The 16,795-nt window shown below is 41.9% G+C and overlaps 1 protein-coding gene across 2 annotated transcripts in view; it reads right to left on the reverse strand.

Moving 5' to 3' along the window:
- Positions 1–16,250, reverse strand: part of WAPL (WAPL cohesin release factor) — a 157,835-nt gene extending 141,585 nt beyond the window's left edge. For both annotated transcript variants that reach the window (XM_068398107.1, XM_068398106.1), the window contains exons 1-2: positions 16,033–16,250; positions 7,686–7,813 (exon numbers count right to left, since the gene is read on the reverse strand). The gene's annotated coding sequence lies outside the window, so the exon portion shown is untranslated. The remainder of the gene's footprint in view (positions 1–7,685; positions 7,814–16,032) is intronic.
- Positions 16,251–16,795: the final 545 nt, after the last annotated feature.

Raw genomic sequence — 16,795 nt, forward strand, 5'->3', positions numbered from 1 at the left:
TTTCCCAAACAAATGAAAACTTCATCACACAGTCAGTGCTCCCTTCTTTTATTAATGACACATTTTCCCTCATCTTCTTCTACAATCCAGTTGAAATGCAACGCACTTGAGCAGTAATTTGAAGTCTCAGATCTTTATTTTAATATCTGAGATTTGGGGGGAAGAGAAAGGAATCACACTGAGGATGAGGCTATGGTCCTTTCCATACTCAGCTTCTTTTTCCAACAGTCACTTAAGAGACTAGTTTAACCCACTCTTAGCTAACCTCCCCAGAGCTACAGGAAAGTATTAAGAAAATCCTTCCAACTTTCCTTTAGCAGATTTCATGAAAAGAATGCAGAATTCAAAGCAATGTTTGTACTGAAATGTCTTATGTGTAAGTCAATACATCTGCCTTCTAATACTTCAAAGTGCTTTGCCTTTAGATGTCCTTTTCTAAATTAAATCTTGGGAAGAGAAGAGTTAGTTCTCCAAAAAATAGTTGTTCAAGAGATGTGTGAAATGCACACTATCCCCACTTTAGCAATTGAATTTTTCACTTCTCTGAACAGCAGCATCCTTATATCTGAGGTTTTTCTCCACAGTGACTAAATCCATGAGATTGTACTTATTTGCCTCGAAAGGAAAGAGTTCTATGCAATAGTGGTTTTCTGCTTTTCCCTGGTGCTCCTTCTAGCGCATGAGAATAAAAGGACAGAATTCATTTGCAACCCACAGCAGTTTACATCACAAGAATGAAGAGGTATAGTCAGTCCACAGTGGGGATATACACCTTCCGAGCCCAAAAGCACAGGGCACAAAGAGCCATTGAAACAGTTCTTCCCCATGGGCCCTCCAGTAGTTCTCCCTTTGATTGCAATAACAGAGGGAACCCAGCAAGTCATTTTGTCCTAAGTAAATTTGTTCTTCCTTATGTCACATCAGAAAAAGCCATAAACCAATAAAAATGTAACCAGCTTATGTGTTTGAGGGGGAAAAAAGTAATCAATCAGTGGGTTCCAGAAGATTTGGGGCATTGTTTTGAAGCAAACTTTTGGAAAATTACTTCAAACTGAGGTTTATTAAAATTAAGGTTATTAAAACTAAAAATGGAGGTCATAATGACTTCTGCAGCAGCCAAATTTTAGGATGAAAAAGTGGGCCGTTCAGGCTGGTAATAAACTGCCAAAAGAAACAAACCATTCGAAGTCTAGGATGTTTTTATGTAAACAAAATTGTAGGCATTAGAGATGGAAAAGAGCTATTACAGTTCCTCCCTTCACCTACCACAACCGGATATTGTTTCCAGGCAGAGGACAATATTAAACTGATAATATATACAGCTAGCAATAAGAAGAAAGAAGGGAGAAAACATATCATCTTCAAACAGGAAGTATGTTCAAAGATATTCATCAAGTCTAAGGAAATTTATTATGACTTATTGCTTAGGCTTTTAAATTTTTTTAAAAATATGAAGCATGTAATTCTTCCCATCCTTTGTCATGAAGGCCTTTCACACTAGTGAAAAGTTGGAAGAAATGCAGGCAAATGCTGCCTATTTCATACGGGTCGCAAAAGGCTGAACCTGTCAAGAAAATTGGTCAAAACTCACACATGCTATTTCATGTGTTAATAAGAAGTGCATGGTATGTGTCACTAAGAGCTAGACCCTTTGCTCCTGTCGATTTTGTTCCCAAGTAGTATTCTTGAACACTATACTATGCACTCTTCTGCATTCCCTTCCACTTTTAGAAGGTATAAAAACAATACTTTCATGGCTAGAAAAGCCTTACGAATCCACAGCATGTTGTTCTCTGTATCCTTCAACTCCAACATGTACTAGAGATTAGTTTGTATCTATAAAAAGAACTACAGCTGTTTGTGCTCGTCTACTTACAAGATGCTTGAAAAGCATATATTAATTAGGGAGAATTTGTTTGGGAGCATTTAAAAACTCTTGTGTGTACTCCCTGTGTAACGAACAAACAGCTTTGTCTTCCCTTCACCTCTGCTGAGACTATAAAAATCGTTCAGGGGAAAGCCCTCAAAATCCATTTCATCTGAATATCTCTCCAAGTGATTCACACTGTAACCCCAGTGGTATTTGAAATAAATCATTATTAGTTCATATTTCATCTCATCTTAGCAGCTTTATTTGTGTCCTGTATCCTCTACTTGGCAGCCATTCTTTCCGCTTTGCTGTCTCTTTACACCCTTTAACACAGATGACTGATTGGATTAAAATAATTTAGGACTGAGATGATTCATGTTTCAGTTAAAGTCAACTGTACAGCCTGTTCTGCACTGGAGAGACCGCCTGTAGTTTACCATGCATTTGGGCATGTTCCAGTGACTTGGTGTGAAAGGACTAGGGCAAAACCGAGCTGCTTCCCTTTGGCCTTTTGTGCTACAGCAGCTGTTCATAGAGCAGCCTGCTGGTAAAGGCAATAGCAAGCAGTGCTGTGAGTTAACAGACAAGCTCTTCACCTCCATGGGCTCAAGCGCAAATTCAGACTTGGGTCGCAAGTGAAAATGTTTGGTCTGATCATCCAAGCAATTCTGCAAAAGCGCTGGGCAATTGGTCACTATTGGTCGTCCTGCAGAAAAGGTGCCAAGTGGCAGTGTGATAAAAGGCTGTGGCAAGTCAAGATTGAAGTACTGCAGAAGGCAGCAGTCACAAGTTGCCAATCTTTCCAGTTTTTACATACTGCCAGGGATCTTAGTCCCTATGTTTTGCAGGTTACAGCTTCATTTTCCGTACGTTTGGAAACTGTTTTGCATCCACCACTGGACTAAAATGTGTCATCATAGCATGTGACATTGAGTAAATTTTCACACATTCTCCGGTAAGACAGAGTAGCAGAGAATATTTATTTTTCTTGAAGTCATATGCAAAACCAACAGCAAGCTTGACATTCAGCAAAAAACAAAAGCACCTCCAATGCTTTTTGGGTTTTCTACAGCTCTTCAGGGCATAACATGGGTAAGTCGCATGTGTCCCCGTTTTCCTCAGTGTGACTGGTGCCGTTCTTCACTTAGGCCATTCCAAGAAGTGCTGCAATGTGTCCCTCATCCTCTGATCCCTCAGTGAAAGATACTACCATCTCAGTAACTCTGACGGGGCATCTGTCTGTCTCTGCTTCTGAAACCACTGTTTCCACAGGGCTCTATTCAGAGACGGCCCTTATCTGCAAAGCAATGTTAGTATCAGCCAACGGTATTTCAGTGGCTGAGCAACAGGTATCTCAGTTCAAACCCTTGTGCTTGTAGCCTTGCAGTTGTTAATGTCATAAGCATGTGAGGAGTCCCATGTTATAAATAGGTTTATATAAAAGCAGTCTTAAAACAAAGAAATAAATTATTAGTACTGTCATTCCTAGTAACCCTAGACATGGGCCACAATCCCATATATGAAACGTTTCATGTAGAACAAGAAGATTACTATACATCCTTACTCCATTAAATTTACAGCCTAAATTCTCATTTTCAAACTCATGCAAAGTTCACAGTTGTCAGGATTTATAAGTTGTCCTATTTACATCCATTCTAAGGACAGTAGACTGAGTAGATGATCAGTGTAAGCTTAACAAAGCCAGAAAAGTTTCTCTAGAGCAAATCTAGCCTTAACAGTCTTATATAAAGCACAAACATTGGCAAGAAGATTTTTTTACTTCTTTTAGTCACAGCAGTCCTGGCAGCAGCAGGGTTCTGCTGGAGACACAGCACAGGAATTCTAGGTACCTGGCTCGCAGAGCAAAGCAAGTGCTGCAACAGTCACGTCTGTGTAGGAAAATGCTAGTACATTTTCCAAACACTGATATCACCTCACTGTGTATAGAGATGTCAGGATCTCGTGATATTAGACTACAAAGCTGGCATCACAGTGGTTGGTTGGCATATTACCTGCAAACACTTTTTGGCAATGAAATTGGCTCTCAAGGTTAAAAGTCACCTGAAACTGGGGGTAAACAGTAGGACCAGTGGCTGGGAAGAATGGAAAGGGATTCATCCCTCTTTACAGTGAACTTTTCCTCCTTACTCTTCTGGTTTTGTGTTTTGTTTTTTTTTTTAAACTTAAACAAACAGACAGCAGTATTGATGCAGATTTGGTACCAAAGATATTTTTAATCACTTTCAGGAAAATTTTAACAGACCCTTGCCAAGGAGACTTTATGTGGAAGAACCTTTTAAGACTTTCATTTGGACTACTACAATACATAGTCATAATCCATCAGATCTATGTCTGAGAGGCATAGAAATTCACAGCAAAAATGGCCTAAGTAGGTCTTACGATGCTGACTTTAACTCCAAAGATAAGTAGAATTTGTAGAAACACCCTTTTTAACTTTATCAGGCTTGAGTCAAGCCTTAGATATGCTGTAGAGCAGAGTGAGCTGCAGCTCAGGTTAAACTGTCTCAGCACACAATCAAACACAGACAAAACCTGAAAGTAAAGCTCATCATGTGCCTCTTAGTCCATTGTTGCTTGTTTTTTTCTTTTATGGAGTCGTATGTGATTTTCTAATATTACAGTTTAACCTGGAGACAGTACTCTCCTACATTAGTAATGGGAAATTTTATGATAGCGCAGTTGCAGTATGTTGCATTATATGAATTCGTGTAATTTGTGTTTTTTTCTCCCCATAAAGAATCTGCTCTCAGTATTATCAGCCAACTTGACCATTCTACCTTGTTATGAATAATTAGCTTCAGCCACTAAATAATGAACATGACACATATGTAACAAAGTTGCTAAGGGGAACTTTTGTGAACCATGTTTTACCCACAATGTCAAAACAAAGCCATTATTCATTTCCTTCAACATTTAGACTTCACTGCGACTTCCACACGTGTACAAGAATATGGTTCAAAAACAGACACAAAAATCTGAGACCACATCATTGGATAGCACAAGCTCTCCCATGTAAATTTTCATAAAGGACATTTCCTGAACAGGCCGTGGGACAATTACAGGCATACTTACAATTGCTCTATGTTTTCCACTGACTAGAAAAATAGAATGGAAAATCCATACCCTTCCACACAGTGCCATGCCTGGAGGGCCACACAGAAAGTGACTGTACCGCTAACATAACAGCACTTCCTTAAAAGCCCTAGTACTTTAAAAATGTATTACACATGTCTAGATGCACCCTTTGGATTGCTATAATTGATTTTTATAAAGTTTCTCAGATGCCTGAAGTTAATCATGGGCATAAACTTTTACACAACCCCTGAGGACACACAACTGAAATGAAGGAGTCAAGAGTATGTTAGGTCAGTACTAAAACATACTGAATTTTTAAAATATTTTTCCAGTCTAGTATTTGCTGCTAACACCATGGAACTGTACATTAATAAATATCCTAAGTTTCACATTTTTTAAAGCCAAGGTTAATACTGATAGATGAGCTGGGCTGCAAACTGTATTGTTATTAGGCCTACTGTAATTTGATGTAGAAAGCAGTACTTTGGTATAGCAAACCCTTAAAAAGAGGAGGAAGGACAGTCCTGAGAAAATGCACAAAAGTTAGAATCAGAAGCTCAAGATTCTGTTTTTGTTTTTTTCCATGTTTTCTGTGTGACCTTGGGAAAATTACTTAATCTTCTCATATCTCGGTATTTCTTCCTGTAAAATAGAGACAATATGCTCTTCATCATCATGAGGCTACTGTCAATTAGCTTTTGCAGTTTGTTCCAAGATTCACAACTGGAAATATAATTTCTTTTTTCCACTGTTCATATTTTCTTCCTTTACTGTACAGTTATCAAAAAGTCTAAACTATACTATTACGTATGAAAGTCAGAGATTGTTAATAAAATGGATAACGGATGCACAATAATTCATTTTCTCAACAGGAGTTACTCAACAGAAATAATTTACAGACGCCCACCAAGCTGACTTCAGTTATCATGTACAGGTATATTTTACTTTGTAACATGAATCAAGTAGAATCAAACATTTTAACGGTAAAATGTAACTAATAAAAATATGTATCATGCAATTGTGTATATTCTTTGATCAAAGAGCCTGATAAGTAATAATGTATTCCCTTGAGGAAGCTGAATATTAAAAATCATTGGATCAAATTTTGCTCTACGGTACATAAGTGAAAAGGAAAACTATCTGTGGAGGTGCTGAAACAGATCTATGGGGAGAAGCAACTAATTAACAGGAGATGATTTAAGAGAGGGATCCTTGAAAGAGGGCTGAGGCTTCATAGGTAAGATTTATCCCTTGAAGTCAGTAAAGTCAAACAGATAGTAGAATCATTTTTAGCGTTTTCTGCTCTATTATTGGGGCAAAAATCATCAATGGAAGAAGTGAGTCATAGACCAGCAGTGTCATCCAGGAAACAAGGGCAACATTAGCAGGATGAAGCGCACAAAATCCAACCAACAAGATTTTCACAACCTTCCCTGGATATTGCCTAGAATGAAAATCAGAGAAAACTGCATAGTGCAGGCTGCTCTGAACATCAGACAGTTGTTTCTGTCCTGACCAGGCAGGAGCTACCGTTTTCCAGGCCAACTTCTACTTTCGTGCACAAAAGAGCTCCATTAATGTCAAAAGATTTAAAATTGGGCAATTTATCAAAGTTTGAACGCCAACAAGTGTTAAGAATACAGTGAGGCTCAGCCATAAAAGGAAGGAATGAAGGAAAGTATAAGACTATATTCTTAAAAACTTATAGAAGCATTTCTAGTGCCTGGAGCATGTGGCTATTATCACAGAGCTCTGGATTCTCTAAGGTAACTCCCCGTGCTAAGCTCTGACTTTGAGGACATCAGTTCTCCATCAGACTTCGAGTACCATTAATATACACTAGACTGGTAATGGTTGTAAACACATCATCTGAGAATAGAATATACCTCCCCTTATTTGTCTATATTAGACATGCTATGCAAGTTCACTTAAAAAAAGAGGAAAATGAGAAAAGCAGGTTTAAAGCAAACCAAGAAAAACTGGTTTTCTCTTTTTTAACCAAAAGTTTCAGATCTGAATTTAGAAGTCCTTTGCCAATGCCACCACTCACCTTCATCCTGTTGTGCAGACTGCAGAGGACCTGCTCAGCTCAGTCCACATCTAGAGATTCTTCTCATTTTCCCTACTCCCAGCAGTGAGTGATGAGTCAACTCTTCACTAGTTAATCCACAGGGCCAGAGGGCAAGCCTTTGCTTACCCTTTCCAAGGACCTGGCATGAAATAGCTGTTTCTCACCTCACTTCTCTTTGTAACCCTGATCTCTTGAGCTCCCGTAAGCCCAAGTTTCAACTCCCTTCTACCAGGCAGATCCTGTGGTCAAGCATTCCTTGTCACTCACCCCTGAGACAGTCCTGGAGCAGTCCAGCTTTCAAGCCCTCCCAGCAGTATCACCATCTTATTCTAGTTCTCACTAGTTCACACTTCTTGTACCCCTTTCCAAGCAGTCCCCAAGTCCCTCAGGTTCCAAATCCAGCATTAATTAAACACAGCCCTCTCCTGGCTTTTAAAGAAACCATGTATGCTTCCACCTTAGCATGTAAACAGATGGAATCTGTGTTTATAATAAAACTCCAGTTGATATTTAAAAATATGAATCCTTTTGATGCTGCTGTCCTCAGCTGAAGTCTCTGAGTAACAGAAGCACATGGCAGAACCCTTAATGTATATTGATACATCTTAATCGAAGTGCTGGTTTCCAGATGCACTGGTTAAAACTCACTTTCTGCTGCTGCTCAGTGAAGTAAGAAGAGAACTTAATCTGACGAAGGACAGACTTGAGGTAGTAGCATCAGGCAGCTCAGTGGTTGGTCATATTCACTGCATAGATTCCTTCTGAAAATCATTCCTCTGAAAAATAAAAAAAACACACCAATCTTTCAGGTCCTGGATCATTATATTCAGTCACATGAGAAATATATTTCATGCAGTTAAAGCTGTTCTCTTTGGGCACTGCAGAGACCATTTATTTCAACTGAAGGAATTAAAAACATGAGAACTCCATGAAACATCATGTGAAACTCTATTTCAATAAATCAAACCATTCTTGCTTTACCCCAAATTGTCACAGTAGAGGATGGACAAAGGCAAAGGAAGCAAAAAAGAAAACACAATTCAGGATACCCATTAGCACTGCATCAAAATAAAGTGACTGTGAATAAGCTATGGAATCCTGAAGTGTTGCAAAACACAATAACTTTATATGAAACATGTCTCTTCTCTTTTCTGTTGTGACCACTGTCAGAAAAGGAACTTAGAGTTACCATCTTGTGTCAGATTTCTCCTTGCTTCTTTCACTGACTCAACCCTCCTTGATTTTTTCTCATGTATAGAAGCCAGACCATAGTGATTTTAGAGACAGGGCTAGGGAGGCCACAGCATGCGTTACCAGTATTTCTTTCCCAGTTTTGGATCTCTTGGGACTGAAGACAGATTTTAAAAAGGATCCTGCTTGTGCAAAGGGTATTCAATTGAACTTCAGCAACTGAAACTCTTTGGAAGTCCCAGCTATTACATATTCAGTGCAAATTACACTCAAAATATCAGTTATTTGACAACTCAAGAGGACACCATAATGTTTCTGTTTCAACATGTGACTAACTTGTAGGCACTCGTCTTTCTCTGCTTCCTCCCTCCAAGAGCTAGTGGCTTGGTTCTACTTAAGAAACATTGGTTCCAGCAGAATTATTTAACTTCAGTTATAATTCGACTGTTATTATTTTACTTGATCTCAATTTGCAAGATCTCATCAAAAGAAAAAAGCTCATCACAGAGCACACATTTCATGGAAACTTTCATTCCAGTCCCTCTACAACTAATATCCAACTTGTAAAGGAAAGGGCTGAGGAACAAAATAAAATAAAGGGAATAAGGAATAAGACATTCCTGTTGACTTGTCTGGGAGCTCTGTTCTTGTTAACTCACGCATTCCTCTCAGCATGGGGGTATTGAATCAGGTTATTCATATAACAGGACCCTGAATTTGTATCCCCCTTGTCCTCCCCTAGGCCACTGAAACTCAGTTGGAAAGCTTGGCTGATCCTAAACAAACTTTTTATTATTGAAATTGCCAATGAAGCTACATATGAAATTCATTTGTTTATTTCACTTATTGTGATTGAACGGAAGTAGTCAAGAACATTTTTTTTAACATGATGTGCCTTTCTCTACCAGTCCTTCATTCTGCTTACTGCATGAAAACATTGTGCGAGTGCAAATTACATAGCTGATTTGTCAGTTCCCATCTTATATGAGTTGTACATTTTGCATCTGACCATCAAGACATTACTTATCTTTCTTCCTCTCAACTGAGAAACAATCTTCCTACACACCTTTCAAATAGGAAAAAAATTGCCACTTGGGAGCATCAAGCTAAGTCAGCTAGCACACTCCTTCACCCTGCCTTTCTTGTTTTGAGTTCAGTTCCTCCCTTATTCCCAGCACAACCGAAAATACTAAGAGAGGAATGGAAGAATGTGTGAATGAGAACAGAGATGGCTTTGGTTAAAACCATTATTAAATAGCCAAGCCCTCATTTGAAGCAGTTCTGTCACTGTATTTTGTTGGAGCATTTGGCTACAGTCTCCTGATGTTGAGTAGCAAATGTTCGCTTTTGCATATGCTTTCTTGCGTAGGTTTATGTAACTGGCAGGACAGATTGCTAGCATAAATGTATTAAATGAAAACTGTTGTGCTTAGGTTTCAGTCTAGTTTGTTCTGTTGCCCTTTTAACAGACGCACTGCTACAATAAGAGCTGGCTCCAGGTTACCTGTTGAGGTGGTGGTGTTAAACAAATTTAATTTATGCTTGAAGAGACAGGAAATATTCTGTGGTATGTTGAAAGGTGTGGCATGGAGATGCTACTCTGAAAAAAAACATATACCAGCAGTCATTCTCCAGTGGCTGCCAAGTTTATTTGAAAATCATTGTCTTTACCTGCAACTACAAAGTGGCCAAAGCATTACTTGTAAGCCACTGTGAGAAAAGCCACTGAGCCAGTTCACATGTTCTGTTTACAGTTAAATGAAAAATTCTCAGGAAAGTGTGGGTCATTTTGCTCCTCCTTTACTGCTTTGATGCAGTGAATGTATCAGCAGCACAGTAAAATATTTCTTAATTCTGGTTTGTTAAAGTAGGTGAGCTGGGCAGTCTCTCTTCATTTGGATAATCTAGAGGTCATCTATCCCATTGTAAATACCTCTTTTAAAAGGCTCTGGGAATGTGATTTTAATGCTTACACAATTTTTTAGTGCTCAAGGAAAAGTGGTGCTTGAGTTAAGCCCTTATTTGTAAAGGCCAACTGGCTCACAGTTTTCTCAGCTAAGTTCATACTAGTCTTCAGACATCACAATTAAAATTGTTTCAATAAATCAATAGGCTCAACGAACAAATCATCAGATCAAGGCACCAAGTAATCAAACTGAACAAGATTGATACTCAGCTGACACTATTTTGTGGTAGGTATCAAAGATAATCAGTTCTGAGCCAGAGTATGGCATTAACTCCCTCTGTGACCTTGACAATTCAATTTACCGCAGTGCCCAAGTTTATCTGTAAATAGGCATATAGTTTACTCTTGGAGTGCTGCAAGGCAAAATTAGGAAGGTTTTGCATAGAGGTTGCAAACTGTAACCTTTCTTCCGTGCTCAGAGGATTATCATTGCCTGTTTTAAGAATGATGCAATGATGCACTAATCAGCCTTCAACTAAGAGATGCAGAAAGATATTGAGTGAAACAGGTGGGAAGAGATTCACAACACCTTTCCCTTCGTACAAATAGCATGCATTTACAGCTGAATACTTACAGTTGAACAGTGAGCTAGAATTAAGAGGCCAACATTTATTTAGACAAACTAACTGAAAATAGATCAAGTTTAAACTTAAAGAGAATTCCGGCTTTTCTTCTGTCTAAAATTGGAGCACAAGATATTGTGTAGTTAACACTGACATTTTGAGGCTGGATTGGCCCCAAGTATGAAAGCAGCTTGGGTTATGAGTCAAGCTGCGCTGCTGGGGTTCATCCTGCTGACAGTCCATCTTGAATTACCTACTGCCATGACTCTGTTTTTACCCTATACTAGGAATGTTATGCTAATAATGTAGCTCAGGGAAATGACAGGAACAGTCCAAGCAGGTTACCATAGGGACAGCCTTCTTTTTTGTGTTTGAGCAAAACTCTACAGTTGCAATTCACAATGTTTTATTGAACTCTGTGTAACAGCTTAACATTTTGATTGTTTTGTTTGCTTGTTTGTTTGCTCTTGTATGTGGGCAACATTAGGAAATTTGCAAAACTGGGAATGACAAATCTCTGTTTTACAAGGGTTAAATTACCAAAGTAGAGTCACTCTAAAAATACAATTCTCATCTGACCTATGCTTGCTACATTTTCCTAAGATTTGCTGTAAAATTTCTGCAAAATAAAATAATTTTGAAGATCTGAAATATTAGATTCCTTTGGCAGGTTCTTTTGCCAATGCCAGAAATTAAGGTACAATCCCATGTGAATCAGACTGACAATTGGACATATCTATAGTCCTAATTTTAAAGAAATTCCTTCCGGTCTTTTATCAGAAGGGAAGTGAAAATTGTGAGTTGTTTCGCAAATTGCTCATTCATTCCCTAATGACAGAAGGAACAGATCACTGAATCTCCTGCCCCCTTACATAGTGTGTGCAAAGGACACTGAAAGTCAGAACTGCTAAGCAATAAGCAATCACAAATGAAAAAGGCCTCATTTACTGCAGCTGTCATAGTCTGGGTAGGTGACAGTGCAAATGCAGACAAGATCTGCACTCCTCTAAAAGTTAGCACTTCTGTCTGAACCTCTAAAAGTTAGCACTTCTGTCTGAACAGTCACATCAAAGTCACCACAGAGAAATAACACCTACACAGTCCATCAAAACCAAAGGTAAGATCTTGTTATTGGTTGTAATCAAGTAGAGGCTCCCAGAAAGCCACACTTGTCACTAGTTTTTTTCTGAACTCTTCAGCTAGGCAGGGAATGAGATCAGACATCAAAAGCATTATCCTGGGAGAAAGCATGTCCACATTTTGTGCTGCAGTGTATTTACTTTACATGCTAATTTTCCATACACCATTGCTGGTGAGGAACTCCTCAGGAGCTGAGGAGGCCAGCCTTGTTGGGCAGCAATCATTCTTTTACGTTTCCATCCATGATGTTTGTACCTTCAGTTTACAGTCACTGCAACTAAACTGTGCAAACAGCTTACCAAAATGCCTCATAACCCTAATGAAATCATATTGCAGAAATTTATGAAAAATTAGTGGCTTATTTATTAGTAAAACAATCTTTCTGTGACTGATCTGAGGCTGAACAGCTAATGCAACAGTTGGGGAGATCAGATTGTGATTAGAAGAAAAGACAAAATACTTGGAGAAAGACTTGTGGAAACCCCAGAATTAGCCCTTGACAGAACTATCCAAATTTCCCAAGAAAGGAAATTGCCCAGGCTGGAATGAAACTCATGGTTCAAAAGCAAATCACACTGAGTAAGTCACAGAGAAAAATGGACAGCTAAATCTACCAGTAAGCTACTTTCCAGAAAGCAAATAGGATTGTTTGCACAGGATGGCCTCGCCAGAATAGTCTCAGTCTTCAGCTTTCTGTACTAAGTGGTGATCCTGAAGGTGTTTCACAGAACTATTCCAAGGCCATTGGAAGGTCAGCAATGTATTTTTGAAACGTTATTTAAAATGCAAGTTTAATACTGTCACTAGTGCTTGCTAAAAAAAGAGAACTGAGGATTTTGTCCCTCCAAAAGGCTGGCACAAGTTTCTGGAACAAGTTTGTAGGCTCTTTTAGAGAGTGCTGAGCGTGTAGAGCTCCCATACTTTCAAATTCCCTGGCCTTGAGTGACTTAATGAGCAATACAAAAGCTAGTGGATACCATCCTGTTTCAAACAAAAACAAATTCTGAAGTAAAACTGCTCCGCCACTTATCAGAACAGGATTATGGGCCTATTTGCAGTCATCCTTGCTGATGTGATTACCAGGGAGCAGAAAATCAAGTTGCTAACGGCCTTGTAAAGGTTCAGGTATAAGCCCTTAAATCTACATATGATTTTTTTCTATCACATGTAGAATGGAATAATCTAACAGATCATCAATCTATTAATAAAACATAATTTCTCTCCATCTGGATCATGTTTTCCAGCCTACTTCATCAATTATGCTGCTTTACAAGGCTTGCTCATCTGCAGATGAACTGCTTGTGGTCATTTTGCAGCTTTCGTTATTTAAAGAGGGCTTCTAAGAGACAGCAGAGTCGATGAAGAATTCAAAGGATGACAAAGAGCTACAGCTAACTGCAAAGATAATAAAGCACATATTTTCATCCTGATATTCGTTAACACAGATCCCACTGCAAAAAACCTCTGACAATCAAAATTCCTACCCCTTAAACACGCTACTGAGGGTCTGAGGAGGGTTTTAAATGCATATGCATATACCGTATGATGAAACTAGTACAGAACACCCAGAAGTGCCTAGCCATGTGCCACAGAAAGTCAAATCAGATTCTGCCCTCATTTATTCCCACTTAATCTTCCTAAAGAGAATCAAATAGTCTTGATGCAAACAGGTATGAACTTGTACAAAAGGGAGGCTTACAGCATGGTAAAAGCATTATTCAAAGCTGAAAAATGAAATATCTCTTCAAGTTCTGAAGCTTTGTGGCAGAAAAAGAAAAGATATTTAGGACTTCTGTTATACCAACTTCAGGATCAAACCACCACTTGAAAAGTACCTCATTGCAGATACCCCCTGCAAATATCCATTATTTTCATTAATTGGTAGATATAGAAGTATCTATCATCATCAGAGTTGGCTAGCATCTCTATTTATAAATAAAGACATACAAAGTTTAAATAAACTGATTCGAGTAAATTTCTCATATTTTACCATACAATTTCACTGCTGCCTCAAGACTAATCTAACAGGCAATGGTTCATAGTTCTGCTAACAGTGTAATAACAAGCAATTCTAAAATAATACTTTGGTATTTCCATGGCTCAAGGCATCAGTAGCCACAAATAGCAGTTCTAAAATCAATTTTCTAATTGCTTTTTTGATTAAAAGACAAATTGAATTGCAGCTGTCAGCATCAACACTTTTTTCCCCAATGAGATGTATAATTTTAGATATGAATTAATTTTGGAAAAAGTGATATCTAATAAGCTGTTGAAAATTAAGTGATCTATAAAACTGACTGTGCACAATGCTATGGTATGCTTTTCTTCCTTCCACAGCAGCCATCCCATTATTTATTGTATTGTCACTTTTTTTTTTTGAAAAAAAAAAAATTTGTAAGGATTTCGGTTTTATAATCCGTGGTAAAACTGATCTGCTCTATTTGCACGTTGCCTTAGATCTGAAAAACCTTTCACATAAACGTAAAAATCACTGAAAGGAAAATCGACCTGGTTTAGGCCAAACCAGGACAATTGTCTTATAGTAATTATTGATAACATTAATGCTCCATGGAAAGCAACGTATTCAGACATGTGACAAGATGCAAAATGTTTCCTTTAGGACTGTAAGCCAACTTGTGGAATATTTTCGCCACTACCACTAAGTCAGGATCCATTGAATACAAACTTTGGCCAAATATAAATACAGAAATAATTTAGGTCATGATCTCCTGGCCTGGTTTGCACATCCTGTGTATCGGACCAAAAGACTCCACTCAATGTGCGTCACAGTCAGTACTTAGGCATGATGCACGTGTGGAATAAAGAGACTTTAGGTTCCACAAGATGAGAAATACTCAACTCCAACTGCAGTTCTTTTAAGCAGACCGGAGTAGCGCCGAGTACGTATTCAAAACGGCTGTTCTGCTCTTCAGCGAGGCCATTGCTGGACTTACTGCACACGACCCGTGAGACACTTTCGGACTCTCGTTCTGAAGGTCCCGTTCACCGCTGTCACCCGAGACCCCGCGCACGGAGCGGTGTGGGGGGCGGTCCCGCCCCCGCGCTCCGCACAGGCCTCGGGGCGCCCACAGCTGCGCGCCCCGCCGAGCTGCGGGCCCGCCGCAGGCCCCGCCCGCCGAGGCGCCTGTCCCTGGTGCTGACGGGGCCGCCGCGCCGGCCGCGGGGCAGCCGCCAGCACGGGCCCGGCACGGGCCCAGCACACCGCCCTCGCTTTCCCCAGCCCTCTCCCTGCGCCCTGGGCAGGCAGCCGCGATGCCTGGGGCTGAGCTCAGGGCACCTCCCGCCTTGGCCGGCAGCTTCCCCAGCCCAGGGTGTTTTTGCTCCTGTGCAAATCCCAGGCGACTCAGGGGGCGCACCGCACGCGTTCAAGGGTTTCAACGCTTGGGAACAGGCTTTTTTTTTTTTAAAAAAAAAAACAACTCATAAAGCAGCGTCTCAGTCATTACACTGAGAAAACGGCTGCCTTTCTGGAAGATACTTTTGGGAGCAGCCTGTAAAAACTTCAGATAGCACTGCTGAACAGAGGGATGTGTGTAGCGGGTAGCTTGGATCTTGACAAAACTCAGCAGTCGTATGAAGGTACCACAAAGGCTGAATATCTTAAATCCAGGTGGGCAACTATGTCTTCATTCTGTATCTTTTTAAAAATTGTCTTCCAAACCCTTTGTCTCCTCTTGGGCTCTCATTTTAACTTTTCCACTCAATTGAAACGACCATCACCTATCAACAGCAGTGAACCGCCGGGGGAAATGGAAATCACTGATTTCACACGTGTTCCAGCAGTGAGTAAATTGGGGGGGGCAGATGAAGGTTGCAGGCTCCAAGCTCGCGAAGCATTAAAGCACACGCTGAAGAGCTCTTGCCGAGCTTGGGCAGGACACGGGTTTCCCGCCTGCCCCTCCGGACCGCTGCCAGACGAGGAGCCAAGTGCCCCTTGCGGGGAGCGCAGGGAATCCGGGGCAGCGCCCGCCTCCCGCGCCGCCTTCCAGAACGTTCCAGGTCCCTCCGGAGGGCACAGCCCGCCCCCCCCTTTCCCCCCCCGCCGCCGCCATTTCTTCCCCCGCCGCGGCCCTGAGGGCACCCAGACGCGTAAGGCCCGGCGCCCCGCAGATACCTGCTCCCCCGGCGCTCAGCCGAAGCGCTCCCCACAGCTTTGTGTCACCTTCCTGCTCTGCCCCCAAGGCCAAGAGTGATCTCCGTTCACACACGGATTGTTAAAGGTGCTCGGGCACCGCAGATAACGGTTTAGCGGTTACCGGCCCCTCCGCAACCGCCCGCGGCGGCAAATCCCCTCACGCTCCTCCTCGCCCGCCCAGCGCCCCCTGGCCGCGGCCCGGGGAAGCCGCCACCACCCCTCTGACGGGCGGCCGCCCCTCAGCGCCGCGCTGGCGGCGGCCGCTGGGCACCGGCGCCCCGGGCACGCCACGCCCACGCGCGGCGGCGGCGCCCGGAAGGGCCGCGGGAGCTTTCAAAGCTCCAGCTTGGCGGCAGCGGCTCTTCCCTCGCCCCGGGAGCGGGCGGTGTCAGCGGCGCTGCCGCCTCTCCCGCTCCTCTCAGCCCCCCGCCACTCCCCGGGGCCGCCCTCTGGCTGCGGGGGCGGCGGCCCGGCCCAGCGCGGGGGGGAATGTCCGTGGGCGCGTGTGACCGCAAGCGCCGCCCGCTGAGGGCAGCGGCGGCTCCTGCGGGGGCGGTACCTCCGCCCGCCGGTCGGCTCGAGGGTTGGCCGCGCCGCCCCACGCCGGGCGACATCCACCCACCGTGGCTGCGGCGCGACACGGTGAGGCGGTGCGTGGCCTAGAGTTACCGGTTGCGCCACTCGAGGTACTGCAGGTGGGCAGGGCGGGTCGCGCCGCGGCGCTGAGGGACGGAGCGGCGCC

Source organism: Nyctibius grandis, chromosome 4 (genome assembly GCF_013368605.1).
Source record: "Nyctibius grandis isolate bNycGra1 chromosome 4, bNycGra1.pri, whole genome shotgun sequence".
NCBI classification, from domain to species: domain Eukaryota; kingdom Metazoa; phylum Chordata; class Aves; order Nyctibiiformes; family Nyctibiidae; genus Nyctibius; species Nyctibius grandis.